The sequence below is a fragment of the Armigeres subalbatus genome, chromosome 2 (genome assembly GCF_024139115.2).
Source record: "Armigeres subalbatus isolate Guangzhou_Male chromosome 2, GZ_Asu_2, whole genome shotgun sequence".
Classification (NCBI taxonomy): domain Eukaryota; kingdom Metazoa; phylum Arthropoda; class Insecta; order Diptera; family Culicidae; genus Armigeres; species Armigeres subalbatus.
Window position 1 is genome coordinate 425499060 of NC_085140.1, and position 15161 is coordinate 425514220.

The window sequence follows — 15161 nt, forward strand, 5'->3', positions numbered from 1 at the left end:
CTTGGAAGCCTGTTTTTAAGAGGTACGGAAGTTTACTTTTAAGAATTCAAGGGCTTGGAATTGTTCTTTCAAGAGACCTGGAAGCCTGCTGAGAAAAAACCTGAAGGAAGCTCTGAAGAAACTTTAAGAAATTTTAAGAAAAATTCCTGAAAAAAATAGGCAAACAATGTAGCCATAAGGCTTCTCCAGTAGATTGTTGTAATCTACAGGGTGCCAAATAAGTCTCTGCTCCACATACTTCCATGTTTGAGTTTCCGAATCACAATTTTCAAGAATGAAATATTACTTTTAATTTGAAATACTTTTGAAAATGGTGAACAGGCAGAAATATTTTGTAAATTCACGTTTATTGTAATGCACATATTAAAAGTATAAAAACGAACGAAAAAATGAACAATCGCGCTGTGATTTAAAATCTATATCAATTCAAAATAAATACACATAAATACACTCAGATATCAAATGGATATATGCAATGTATTTACACTTCCGGGATCAAACATTTATGCACTCCAAGGATATATGGTCGGGGCTCAACCAAACCGCACCAAGCGGCTTTTCGACTGACTTGTAATATTTTGTTCGTAAAAAGACAACGGAGTTTCATATCAATTCAAGTGTACATTTGCAGTAGGATAACCTCAGTTATGGGGTTGAGGGATATCTTATACGATTTGCGTTCAACTAAATCTGCTAAACGAAAGTTTGGGCAGAAAAATCGGTGATTTTTCATTGGCGCTTGGTGTGTTTTAGCTGAAGCCCGATCATATATGTTGAATCCCAGCGCGTATTTTGAAAAAAAAAAACAGTTTTGTATATCACAATCATGGAACGTACTAACCAGAGTTGAAATTTGAGCAGTAGGACATTCAACATTTTTGGTGACTCCAGTTTTGAAGACTGAAGCTAAATGGCTTCTTAAAGTTGTCCATAACACTCAAATGGGTTACCTTCATCTGCCTGTTCACATCTTTAGAATCGTGGAACGTCTGCATTGGGGCTGCAAGGTCCATCTATAAGAATTTGGTCTCGATACGACTAAAGATTTTACATTGCTTTAGAGTCCACAATTAATCACTTTCGATACTTTCGCAACATTCCAATTTTACGGCTTTCAAATACCTTGATCAGGGAACAGCTTCTCTCCTTGGCAACGAGTTGTCCTCTACCTCATACTGCCATGTGATAACCTTCACTCGAAATATTTAGCAGACAACCAATAGTCTGGTCTGGTGTTAATCGCCAATCATCCATCGTTTTAATTTTCCGTTAATAAATACAGTCCTTTTTTCTATTTGAAAATGTTTCAATTTTTTTTCTTCGTAAAACGATTTATTAGAAAAAATGATTATTTTATCTAATATGTCATCAATAAAAAAAGGTGAGAACAGTAAAAACAGGTCTTGATTATTTGTATTGGAATAAATTTGAACTATGTAGGAGAAATTTTTTCCACCGCATTGGGAAATTAGATTTTGTACAAATTCAATTACGTCATTGGTCCAATAGGAGGAATTGTCGCTTTGGCATTTTTATTATTAATTGCATATTATTCGGCAACTCGGCCGTACGAAAATCATTTTTTTTTGTTATGATTACCTGTCAAGGCCTTTTGGACAAGAAATTACTGTTTCCGTTCACGTATTTTGCCTTTCCAAGGCATAAACTGGTTCATATTTGTGAATCAAATTAAAAAATTGAAAATAAAAAAATTACGATTTTGTCACATTTCCTATTTTATCACCCCAAAATTCATCAGGGGCGATAAAATCGGAATATAAGTATAATATTCTAATTGAATAACATGGAAATATAAATTAGATTATTATTTTTCTACATTTTCAAACCATATTTGGCATAGAATAGTGTATGAAATCAAAGAACTGACGTCGTAGTATCATAGTAACCATAAAAATAATGTTGATTGAATGAGCCTTTAAAAAATAATATGGTAAATCGTACATAACTTGCCTCCATTTTTATTACTGGAAATTGAGGTCACACTCTTCCTCCTTTCAACGATCTAAGATCGGTTAAATTTTTTTAGAATTATGACAGTTTTGATGAGTCAAGAATTGACAAAAATCCAGGGGTCCTTAAAAGTGATTTCGTGTATTACTAATGAGGGTCCATCTTTCTGAGGAATTGAACTCTGATCCTTTATGTACCCGCCGAAAGCTTTCGAATGAACAGAAATTTAGGCATTTTTGAGAACCTCGTGCAAATAGTGGCCCGTTCTCAACGAGAATTACTCTATTTTATGTTATGCTATGTTTGCTTATATTTCATTTGAAATATCAAGCAGAAGGACTTGCTCCAGATATTCTGTAAAACTCGGTTTTCTAAATCATTTCATCAGATATGCTTTCATTGGGTTCGATTCAAATCAAGCATGAGTTGAAACCAGTACTACCTACCAGACAATCATTCACGATTCTACTCATTCATTTGAACCATTGGTGATTTTAATGTGTTCTTCCTTCTTCACAACAGCGAATTGGCGTTTTTTGTATGTGTAAGCTTTTGGGTAAAATGTCTTTTTTGGTAAATGGTCGAATGGATTCGATGTTTCATGAAAAATTCAAACGTCATTCTTCCTATAACGAGTTTGTTCACGTATTTGCTTGCAACAAGTTGCATTTTTATTGAAAATTGTCCAAATCGGACTATGGGCTCAAAAAATGATATAAATAAGATTTTTATAATGCACGAAAAAAGCATTATTACCGTTAGGTAGATTAATCAGGGTTATTTAAAATGTAGGTCGGTAAAATTCCAGCCACGATTCTCACTAGCATCTTTTGGCGGAAAAATAATGGAGGTAAAAGAGAACAATGCACCATGCGTTCCCCTTTTTTGTATGGAGTCGAGTCGATATATGTTTCATCCAAATCTGCAAAAAAAATCAATCAATCAATCCAACCAGTCTGTTATTTTAACTTCAACTGTTCAAACTACATAGTAACAGGCAGGGTTTGCAGAAATCGCTCTCAATAGATAACGAACAATGATAAAAAAGAGGCAAAAACTGTTCCGAATCATAACAAGCCATGATAACTAATTTATCAAACTTGTATACAATTGCAAAAAAAACAGAATCGGATAGGCAGCCCCCACAGAAAAATGGTGATTCTCGCTTTGTTTTCTCTTCTTTCGTGTTGGTTACTGCACAGCTGTGTAGAACAAGTTGAAATGCATCATCAGAGCCAGTGTTTCCCACATTTGGAGCTTTCTAAAAGAAATTTATCATGGGGTATAACATCCCGAATCATTCCTCTATCATGACAGCTTGCGAAAAAAGTTTCTCGCGGTATGCTACATATCGTATATGTACACAGAGAAGATAAGTGAGAGACTTGCTCTTTCTCTTTAGAATTCAATCCCTGGTTTCAGGTTTAGTTTTATTACATCAGACGAATACCAAAACTATCGAGAACTTCCATTACTGGAATCAATTTTAAGTTTTTATTCATATTAAAGATAATTTCGTAGTTTCCTTTATTCTTTTTATCATCAGGATGCCGCTAGATAGACACATCCATATGATTCAGTTGTATCATCTTTCTATTAAATGTCGTAACTTTTTAATGTCGTAACTGTACAACTTATATTACGTATTCTTGTTCGTTCTAAGTCACAGTTACATACTCGCAAATATTCAGTTACTGCAGTCAACCACATAATCGATACACTAATTAAGCCATGCAGCAACAACTGCAGCCCAGCTGATTCGCGGTTGTTCCCTTTCTGTTCCGCCATCAGTTAAGCAGCACCACCGGCAGCAAACAATAATATTATTTACCGTTCGCCCTTCTACCCACCATCATCACGCCAAGCGAGCCTATTGCTGCCCATAATATGAAAGGCGGAATTAAGCGCATGCATGCGACAAAGCTTCGCGGAAAATGATGCCATTATTATCGAAATAATAATCGATACCCACATATACGGGGAAATCGTGTGACTCCCACAGAACCGCGGTAAATTGTTTATTGTGGAGATTAAAACCTGCTGGAGACGTTCATTACAGATATGAAGTGTCGAACCAGCTGATCGAAGCATTCGCCCTGTGACTCACCGATAGCGCAATCCATTAGGGGTTTGCTGGAAAATGAAGCAAATTCAATTACTGCTGTTCCGACTGAGCAAGGCTCTCACAAAGGATGATACGGAGTAATGAAGTTTTCAAATCGTTCCGTACCGGTATGGAAAACAAAGCTCAACCACGTGTCGCCCTGGCGTACCACAAAGGCTGAGACGCAGTTGAATGGATCGTGAGGCCAAATTGCGACAGCTTTTCCGCCGCTGCTGGTTGGAGTTTATAAGTGAAAAGCAAGGGTAGCTAAATCCTTTCTGACCTTCACCTTCAACTTCTGGGAAGTGGCATCTGCAGCGTTTGTACTGCACAGGCGTAGTTAGAGAACCGGAATGGAAGCGATGGGAAGGCATTTCTTGAAAAATCCTCAAGTTTAATTAAGTATAATTATGCAATTTAACTTAAAATGTATTACAAATCAAATCATTTTTGAAAGGTTTTGATTTTATATAATTATTTCTTTGATAATTATATAATCAAATTAATGCTAAAATAATTATTACTGCATTTGGCGTAACCTCAAAATGCAATTAAAAAAGTATTCTTATTTAAAAATTAGATTCGATCTTGTTACTATACTGCCCTCAAATGCTACGTCAATGATGCAGTCTTTCACAGCGGATGCTGAAAGATAGCGTACATGTTGCTGGTTGTGCATCAAGCCATGTTTATGTGGTCAGATGTTTTCATCCTATAGAACCTAGATGACTCCATTTATGTAGAAGCAGTACCTATAGGTATCGTGAACCATGCTGATATATTACACCAAAGTACATAGGACTGAAACTGCTGCTGGTTTTCACATGAAATCAGTTCAAGGCCAGTCAGTCTGTGAACCAACTTGATTGAATGGATACTTGTCAAGTGGTTGACGTGATGGTTTATGAAAATGTCAACTTCATTGAATGGAAACAGATATGATTGCGTGCTCAGTATGTACGGCATAACTATTTAAATATAAACATAATTGATAGAATTCATGCTCTAGTTGCTAGTTGTAAGTCTTGTGACACGCAAAAATACCCGGCAAATATGATTATATCTACTAAACATTTCACGACATCTTTTCTGAAGGTTTAAACTACCTCTCAAATAGATAATTGATATTGAAGCTTTTTCCTTCCACACGACGGCATTTTAAATGACTAAATGTTCACACTTTTTTTTTAAAGGTGAAATTTTGCCTTTTTTAGTGCAACCGTGAAAGTCGCTGTAACCATTTATAATACCAATTAGGTTTGCAGTTTTCAATCCTATGAAAGTATTGATATTTTTAAATCATTGCCTACCTTTCTATTTCCACGGAGTTTAAATCTCTATCAGGGCTCAAAAATTATCAACCTTTCTAATGGATTGTTCCCGACTAGGAGAGCATAACTGAAACTGAACACAATATTAACATATTGTGATACTTATAACTTATTTTGATAGAATTTTGTTCTCAGTAGCCATTATCTTTCAAATGTTGTAACAGGAATTTATCATAATATGATTTAAAAAATGCTTAACACCGAATTGCCCGAATTGCCTACTATTAAAATAGATGTAGCAAAGTCTTCCAGCCATATGGATATCACAACGCAAATATAATTTGCAAAGGTTGCCTTATTTGTAATGTTGTTAATTTCATGTTCTCGAAAAATATTCTTGTTCAGACAAAAACAAAAATTTCTGATTGTTGATCACAATCTGGAGACCTATCACGAGTTGTAGAAATTTGCAACTGCACAGAAATAATATATTTTGTATCTGATTCTGTTATAAATTTCTAACAAAATATGTTATTTTAATGATAAAATTGTAACAAAATTTGATAGTTTTTTGTTTCCAGTAGTGTAATTTTTGATAGAAATTTAGATATTTTAACAACATCCTGCACCGTGTTTCTAACAAATTTTGTTATAAAAATTTAGTATAACATAATAACATAGGTTGATTTATTTTTGATATGACCTTCTGGTCGGGTTGGTATACGATTGACCGTCAGGTGGGTGAACTGCACTAGCCTCAATTGGTTCAGCATCATATACAAAATAAGGAATGAGTGGTGAAAAATGGGATACCGTACACTACACAGCAAGTCGCTACGTTGAACTTTACCTTGACCAGCTGTTGTCAGTTACTGAACTAAGTATTGTAGATCAGCAACTGGCAACCGATATACAGCTACAAAATATTTCCTACAATCAACTCATATGTTTAATTGAAATGGAAAAAAATATTCAATTCTATTTTTCGAGTACTCCCACGTTGTATGATGAAAACAATTTATTGGTTCTGGTAATTCAATTTAAAATTTTCACAAACTCGAACTAATTAATTCGCATTTCGAACAAAATTATTTTTAGAGTATTATTACATTTTCTCATGAACACCATAGAATTAAAAAAATAACTCTCTAAAGTTTATATAAACTCCGAATGCATATGAATGTAAAAAATACTGTAATACTATCAATAATATTATGATTCCATTATGATACTCATTCCAATCGCATAATTGATTGCGTTTTCAGTAAAATATTTTAAATACATCGTTCAACTTTATCTGTATAGTGCAAGTCATCGTGACGAGAATCTACTCACATTCGAGTACATAAACAGTACTCCGATCATGGGAACACATGCATTCTGTTCCATCTAAACCACACATGGTCGGCCCCCACCACCCACCATGGCGGACGATGGTAAGGTACGTGTCTGGCCAGACTGATGATGTTCGTTCTCATGGGCTGCAATCGCAATAACAGAACGTTGGCATCTGCTTTACTGAGTGCCCTCAGACTAAGACGGATTTGCATACGATAGGGATCTCCTTTGTAAGAGGAAACTTGTACCAGATATTAGCAGTTTGGACCAGTCTAGCTGACCCTGTCGCTGTCTGTGAAGTCAGAGTAGTGCTAGAGAGCTGGATCTGTTTCTAATTCCCGATTATCTTGATCGAGCTGAGAAAGACATCGCTGCTTTCCCGGTGATGCTAATGAAGGAGCCCTTTTCAAATAAAAAATGATTAATTGAAAGCAATTGTAGCCGGTGTTTGTGCACAATCCACAACGTCGGTATACGAACCGTTTCGAGAGGGGAGGTAATGGCGTACTTGTTACCGTTAATAGATATAAAGAAAGATAGTTTATCAAGAACCTTCAATTGAATAAAGTTGTAACCACTTCATTAAGGAATTATTGAACAGATTATACCATGCAATATCAATAACTTAATATATGTATTTTTTAAATTGGAGATTATCTTTCGTTCTATTATATGTTCAATAGATTATTTTGATTACGTTTGAATTTAAGGTGGTTATACAACAAAGCCACAAATCGGCCATCTTGGAAACCACGTGCTTTTCCTAGTGATTTTTCAAGAGCACGAATTGGGAAAACCCCAACGCCCATGGGGATGAAACATCCGTAGATCGTTTGCTTACTTATGCTAAACAATCGACTTTAATTTCAGCATTGTACTATAATTATTACGCTAGATTTGAACTTTTGATAATAGGAGTAGAAAACCGTGTGGTGAATTTGAAATTCACCACATGGCTTGATTGTATAATCACCTTAATAAGGCTGCACAAACAAAGCGCAGTTCTTTCTTTAGCAATTCAAAACATTTTGTCTCAACGGACGGAGGATTGTGTTTAATCATACTTGTTTATAATCAATAAAAAATCTCACAATTTTGACTAATACAATTCTGTATGTATTTATCCTTCCGAATGCATTAGAAAAAAGGTAAACACTGTGTGCATTGGGGTCCAAGATTTCATCACTATCGCAAAAACTCAAATTTCAATCGATTTTTTATCTTTAGGCACCGAACGGAAGGTTTATAGAATAAGACCATTCATTCATTTCATTTATTTAGTCTACATCTAAACAGATAACACTGAATCTACAATTTGACGCCACAATATACACGGTTCGAGGCCGCATCTCTCCATCCTCGAATACGCCCCACGCTCACCAAGTCGTTTTGCACCTGGTCTGCCCATCTCGCTCGCTGCGCTCCACGCCGCCTCATACCTGCCGGATCGGAAGCGAACACCATCTTTGCAGGGTTGCAACATGTTCTGCCCATCGTACTATTCCGGCTTTAGCTACCTTCTGGATACTGGGTTCGCTGTAGAGTTGGGCGAGCTCGTGGTTCATTCTCCGCCGTCTCACACCGTCTTCTTGCACACCGCCAAAGATGGTCCTAAGCACCCGTCTCTCGAATACTCCGAGTGCTTGCAAGTACTCCTCGAGCATTGTCCATATTTCATGTCCGTAGAGGACAACCGGTCTTATCAGCGTCTTGTACATGACACATTTTGGTGCGATGGTGAATCTTTTTTGACCGCAGTTTCTTCTGGAGCCCGTAGTAGGCCCGACTTCCGCCTTTGTATTTCACGACTAACATTGTTATCAGCCATTAGCAAGGATTCGAGGTAGACGAATTCCTCGACCACCTCGAAGGTATCCCCGTTGAAACTAGACGCTCGAAGCGTATCTAAACTTTCAGGGTCGTTTGTTTTCCCAAATTACCTCGTTTCGTCTTCTTATAGGTGCTTATTGCCCTGCAGGACAGTCGGTATGCATAACAATACCCGTCCACCAGAGAACCACAGGTACCGACGTAAACAAAAGCGAAGGTTCCAACATCCAGATCGGCTCAAAAGCCTAAAAGAATTTAGTTTGGGAACAACCACCGGAGGACAAGGCTTGGTGGCTCCTTTGCGAGCCCGAACAAAGCGGAGAAGGCAAATGGAAAAGTGAAAACTTGTTTATCCAGGGATTGCGCTAGTGTAATAAGTTCGCTACCACCGGTTTTTAACTTAACATGTCTAGATTTATTTGCCCTCGGGCATCACTGTACGTCACACATTTTTAGGGTACTTGCTTGAGAGGGGCATGCCCCGGGTCCTGAGTGTGGGCTGCTGCTCTGCATCGAGGGGCCGGTAAACGCCAGTATGGATGGTGGTAGCTGAATGCCCGGCGATGTGGTTGAATGGCCTACGATCAATGGATGGCCGACGACGAATGGATGGCCGTTGATGAATGTATGGCCGACGATGAATGGATGGCCGACGATGGATTGGTGGCCGGCGATGGTTGACTGCCCAACAAGGACTGAATGGTCGGCGATGCGGGATACCCGACGATGGCCGAATGGTCGACGATGTTGAGTGGCCGGCGATTGTAGAATTGTTGCCGAGGTTGGGTGGCAGACGATGGTTGAAGTGCCAGCGATGGTTGCATCGGCGTTATCGACGATATTGAATGGCCGCCGTGGGTAGCGATAGTTGAATCGGCGATGTCGGATGGCCGGCGATTTTCGATGGCTAGGCGAGATTAGATGGCCGACGATGGTAGAAAGGCCAGCGATGTTGAATCGGCGATGTTGGATGGCCGGCGATTGTCGCTGGATCGGCGATGATGGATGGCCGACGATGGTAGAAATGCTTCTAATGGCGCTTCGCACCGGGACGGTGGGGCTTGGGAGACAATGAAGATTGAAGATGGCGGCCGTGCAAATTATGGTGATACGTGGCTACAGGAATCTTCTTGGCGCTTCTCACCGCGGTACTTATCCCCAATGGCCGCACACCGTTAATGTCCTCCGAAATACGGCACTTTATTGCACCCGGGAACGGCTTTCCGGGACCACCACGGCTTCTTTTTCAGTTGGCTCCTTTCCCCGACTTCTTCTTCCGATCGCACCTCTCGACTGAGGGAAGCTTGCTTGAGGTAGTGCACTGGCTGGGCCACCGTAGTGACCTCCGAAGTCTTTGGCGGAAGCGTTGGAACCTGTTCCAAAGGAACAAAAGAAAAAAGGCCCTCTATCGGACCTGCCACATGGCATTAGCACCGTAATGTGTGACGACGATTGAGAGCGTGTTACCTTTTTTCGTATGTGTTTGTTTTAAAACACTTCCACTAGACTTTATTAGGTCTTCACTGACCTAGGAAAAACTTAAACAAAAGCACAAAATAAATAAAAAAGCACTTCAGTTTTCACGAGGTCTTTTCTAACCTCTTTTTTATAATTATTCTTAAACACGTCGCACACTACCACTTCCTTCGAAGGTTGCGACCGAAAAGAAATTCCTCTTCGAGGCTGAGGTTTTACTAGGCGGATGAGGAATGGATTAATGAAAAAGCAAAATCTGCCGCTATGAAACGAGTAGATAGCGCCACCGTAGACCAGTTCCTTCAAAACCTCTCGCATGTTAACCTACATATACAGTGGCGGCTTTGTTTTGATGCGGTGAGTGCAAAATGAGTTACCTAAAATAATCCATTGGAGAACAAACTTCGTGTGAAGCACGAAGTTTGACAGCATATTCTCTCCTACCTTGCGTTTGTTTTTCAATCAAATACCTGTGGTGACCTCTATCTATGAGTTTTTTTGTGGCTTAAGTGTTGATTTTAGCAACTCACCTGCACTGCTGTCAAGAAACTTTCCTATAAGGTGAACGGAACGAGACGAGTCTACTGTGGGAATGGCGATGTCAAACACGCGTGAGAGCCTGACAGGGCCAACACTCACTGATGGGTGCATGACCGTAAATAGGGTGTGACATATTTAGATTTTTTTTTATTCATCAATTGCGGTGGAGCCAGCAACTAGTTTGTAACGAACCCCAAGCAACACCTCTTGTTTCTCAGTGAGTAACAACAACTGTAGTGTGACTTACTAAAGGTCTGACTTATGCACAACGCGTCGTATCTGGAGCTCCTTTGTGACACAAAAAGCGCAAGAGGTGGAGCCTATTTGCAACATCTTGCGGCAACAATGGAAATAAAAACACAAAAACCAACCGGGAATCGAACCATGGACCTTGAGATTTGCAACCTTCTACTGTAACCATCACACCAACAATTCTATCTGGAGATTCTGCTACAAGTGCACTACATAAACAACAAAGTCATTTGTAACTTCATTGTACCGTATACGGAACATGCGGGGGCCTGTCAAAAATAAAATACTGCTTAGCTGAGCTCAAAGTATTTTGCAACATATCAGAAACATTGTTGTAACAGCAATGAACCGAAGTGTTATTAATTCTGCAACTTATCTGTTTTGTTTCTGATATGAAACACATCGAATTTTAAACCACCCAAGAAGTCAGATGGGTAGAATATTGCGACGCCACTTAAACGGAAATGAAACATTGTGATTTTCTGAAACTGGAAAGTGGCTTTAATGTGACTCGATGTATTGCCAGTGTCTTCAATGCAATTTATTAGGAACAAACACCTATTTGAAAGATGTTGCGCGTGCTGCTTGGGACGGTTACACCGTCTATCGTAACACTGCTTCCCAGGCGGGCCCTGTCGCGCTCGGTTCCGCCCACAAGCATGTACTTTGTCTTTGACGCATTCACCACCAGTCCAACTTTTGTTGCTTCACATTTCAGGCGGGTATACAGTTCTGCCACCTTTGAAAATGTTCGTCCTACAATCTCCATGTTATCCGCGAAACAAATAAATTGACTGGATCTGTTGAAAATCGTACCCCGGCTGTTACACCCGGCTCTCCACATGACACCTTCTAGGGTAATGTTGAACAACAGGCACGAAAGTCCATCACCTTGTCTTAGTCCCCATCGCGAACTGGAGTGTTCGCCCGAAATCTTCGCACAGTTTTGCACACTGTCCACCGTTGCTTTGATCAGTCTGGTAAGCTTCCCAGGGAAGCTAATTTTCCATAGCTCAGCCATACATCACGACGGGTAACATCAATGAGCAAATCTACCGAGCCGAGTGCCTCCAGAAGCGTCTGCTGCTCGTCCTTCATGTACGATGAATTAAATTGAAGTGTTACGTCTGTTTGCCTGTGCTGCCACTATGCACGGCCGGTGACAGACTGGCACAGAGATAACAAATTTGTTGTTGTACCAAAAGACATCAATCTACCGAATTCGCCAGAACTTCGACCAATTGAAAAAAAAATTGCCATTATGAAGACCAAATAAGGCCGCCCCACCATTGCACACAACCTCTTGAGAGGTGTCAATGGCAAAGGTCGGGCAATCAGTCATGGAGAGGAAATCAAATGAATGTAAACGGTCGAATAACTCAAAGCTATAATATTTTTTCTGGAACATTTCTCATTTCTACAACGGCTACATTTTCTTAAGCGTATGTTTACACGAAGATAATATCATTCTTGATTAGGGTGGCTCAAAAAACACTTTTTCAAATTTTTTGATGGGCCGCCCTGATGCTCCGGACAAAATTTCAGTCAAATCGGTCAATGTTTAGGCGGTGCTAAACTCGTTGGAATTTTATTTGAAAAAATATATGCAGAAACATCCAAAAACAGTGATTTGCAGTTGGACGCCACAATTTACGATCAAGAACAATGATACTCAATCAATTGTTGTAGAATTAAATACAGAATGCTATGCTGAAAACCGCGAGAAGATTAGAGTTTATTACGCAAAGATATTAGCATTTTACCGGAGTGTTGTAGGGGTGAATTTATTTCTGTTCAAAGGTAAAAGAAACGAAATTTGCTCAAACCCCACTTCAGAGAAATGCTAATAACTTAACCGGGCAATCTCTAATCTTCTCGCGGTTTTCTGCATAACATTCTGTATTAAATTCTTCAAGATCTGAATGAATATGATAGTCGTAAGTTGTGCCGTCCAACTGCAATTTACTGTTTTTGGATGTTTCTGCATACATTTTTGCATATAAACTTCCAACGAGTTTAGCACCGCCCAAACGTTGACTGATTTGGCTGAAATTTTGTCCAGAGCATCAGGACATCAGATAGAACAGAATAAGAGGGCGGCCCATAAAAAAAAATTGAAAAAAGTTTTTCCCATTAATTTAAGCCACCCTATTCTTGATATTCAATGTAAAAACGGCGATTTCTTACTGGCACCTGATAGTGTTTATCCGCCAATTCGATTTTCAGATACAATAGAATCCAAAAATTTAAAGAAATAGTATTTCCAGGTATTTCCCATTCAAAACACCTTTTTCGCCTTAACAGGATATTGTTTTCAGGAGGGAGAGGGAAGGTATTTAAACCAAATGTAACATCTGCAGAATAAATCGTTCGTGTAAAATTTTAATATGTATATTAGTCATAATTGAAATAATTGCATTTTCCAAAAATATATACATTTTTGAAAAGATCGTCTTTAGACATACAAAAATAGATATTTGTTACGCTTTCAAATAGGTTAGCTGGCGATGGCGTAGTTGGATTTGCACGCCTATGCCGCATTTGCTGGCAGCGGTTTATCAATTTGAATCTCTTTTCCTAGCAGACTCAATCCGTAGTAGGTAAGGGTATGCGATAACACACTTTTTACAAACGAAACGAAACGAAACGAAATTTAAAATTTCTATTTTGATTCGAAACGGAACGAAACGAAATATATATTTACTTTCGAGACTTCGGAACGATACGAAATCAAGATGCATTCAATTCGAAATTTTTCGAAACGAAACGAAATTTAATTTTTTTTTCCGCGGAATTTTTATTTTGGTTTTACATTATGTATGCAATTCTGATTTCACTTTTTCGAAGTCAAATAACTATCTTGCCACCAATAGAGTTATAATAACAGGCTATTATTAATTCGACGCATTCCTGTTTATAAACCATTGGCGATAAGGCAATACCCCCGCACTTGTTCCGCTTTCAAACGACTTCATCGTGGAGTGTGTGCTCCCGAATCTGTTCATTTTTATATCAGTTCGGTTATATATCATAAAGTATATAAAAATATAGAAATTGTGCGATTTTTCCTAAATAGATTCAAATTCTGTTGAAAACCTTATTCGACTTAAGACGTATTAAAATTATGTGATTCATATTGTCTCATATCAGTGTGGTGTTATGGTACTACACAGTTCGAAAAAACATGTACACTTACATTGAATATCATGGACATAATTGGAGCGTGACATAACATGGAATATTACATTACAGTTTATTGTTACATCAATCGTCAAAACAATCATGATCATACTTTACGTTCACCTGTAAATTCACATGTCAAGTATAATATTAGGTATATTGAAAAGCAATGTTGTTTTTTCATTATAAAGCGGTTTTTCTTTCGGTATTTAATAGCCGTAACATTTTATTTTACAAATATTTTATTCACTGAAATTGGTTTTATAGAACATAATGTTTTCCTCACTCTATTCACACGCTTTTATTATGAATAGTTTCTCATATGAGCGGAATTCTGTGGGACTCCTCCATACACCGATGATGCAGCTGCCATCTAAATCCAAGCGTTCGGAATCCATCGCCTCTTACGTTTCTCAGCAGACGAAGATCGCTTCGAAAAACGAAGCTCGCGCGCATTGATTATAGTTGTGGGCTGTGATTACGTCCTCAGCACCACTGAGTCACACACCAAATTCCAGCAAAATCCATGGTTAGGAACAAATGCACTGCATGATCTTCCATACTCCGGCTCATCGTTTTCCCGCAGTGGTTATTTTCTAGGACGTTATTATGACAATCTCTCAAGCAAACGGAATTCATGGCTACCAAGAGACGGATTCACGACACTGCAGCATATTTTTCCAACAAAATCGATAAAACCGACGCGAAAACTTATTTTATTTATTTTGTTACTTTGGCAGATGACACAATCGAATTAGAGTATTTACATGAAGACATGTAAAGTTGACCGTTTCCGCATAAACTATTAGTAGGGCTGGTAGTAATTATAGTAAAGTAACGCTTTATTGTGGTTGATGCCATGCTCCTATTATGTGTATGAATTTTGACGCATTTTTACGTTGGAAATCGATTCACAGAATATGAATGCTACATGAGTGGCCTATTTACATGGCATGTAATATTCATTTTTTTTGCTGTGTAGGCTAACTCTAACTAACTAAAACATTCATAATACTTTTTTCAAATTGGCCTAATTGATGATGATTTTGATTTTTGGAATGGCGATTGTGTTTTTAATTCAAACTATTTTGGTCAATTAATGTACCTAACAGAAAGAATAGATTGCGATCTATCTGGTGGTAACGTCAGTTGAACAAAATATGCTGAATAGAGAGAGTATGGGACGTTTTAAATTGCAA

At 38.4% G+C, this 15161-nt stretch overlaps 1 long non-coding RNA gene across 2 annotated transcripts in view; it reads left to right on the forward strand.

Annotated features, from left to right (window-relative positions):
* LOC134217879 (uncharacterized) overlaps positions 1–14564 on the forward strand; it is a 30085-nt gene extending 15521 nt beyond the window's left edge. The window contains exon 3 of one of the 2 annotated variants that reach the window (XR_009981177.1): positions 14277–14564. This is a non-coding gene — a long non-coding RNA (uncharacterized LOC134217879). Of the gene's footprint in view, positions 1–6651; positions 6816–14276 lie in introns of those variants that run through there. The other variant, XR_009981175.1, reaches the window with a different exon arrangement.
* Positions 14565–15161: the final 597 nt, after the last annotated feature.